The sequence below is a fragment of the Penaeus monodon genome, chromosome 27 (genome assembly GCF_015228065.2).
Source record: "Penaeus monodon isolate SGIC_2016 chromosome 27, NSTDA_Pmon_1, whole genome shotgun sequence".
Lineage (NCBI taxonomy): Eukaryota > Metazoa > Arthropoda > Malacostraca > Decapoda > Penaeidae > Penaeus > Penaeus monodon.
Window position 1 is genome coordinate 18,508,735 of NC_051412.1, and position 445 is coordinate 18,509,179.

Consider the following 445-nt stretch of genomic DNA (forward strand, 5'->3'; position numbering starts at 1 on the left):
ATTTTATCCCTAACGACCGTTTAAGCGAATACGTTGCAGTTTTGTTTCAAATGTCTATGTGAGAAGACACAGACTCTTCAGATGAAATCATTCTTGTATTATTTCACGTCCTACACAAAAAATATTAATGCTAATGAGAAGACGAATAAACGAATGGATATTCAGATAAAATAACATCAACAAATTAATAAACAAAAGGTTGAAGTTAAAGCACAAATCCACTTTATAAACCAAGTAATATTTCATTGCGTAATCCTTAAGGCCTTGGGCAATGTCCTGGTTCAACGCAAAAAGACATATGGGTTTTGATGAGCAACAATGAACAATCACGGGTTACATTTGATCAGTATAAGATGCGTTCGTTCGCGCAGTGAGACGATTTATCTTTCTCTTTTTCTTTCAAATAAAAAGCATTCCGACACAAAGGCCACAAAATCCATTGCAT

At 34.4% G+C, this 445-nt stretch overlaps 1 protein-coding gene across 1 annotated transcript in view; it reads right to left on the reverse strand.

The window, feature by feature from the left end:
- Positions 1-445, reverse strand: part of LOC119590643 (solute carrier family 43 member 3-like) — a 21,587-nt gene that overhangs the window by 7,657 nt on the left and 13,485 nt on the right. The gene's annotated exons all lie outside the window — the stretch shown is intronic.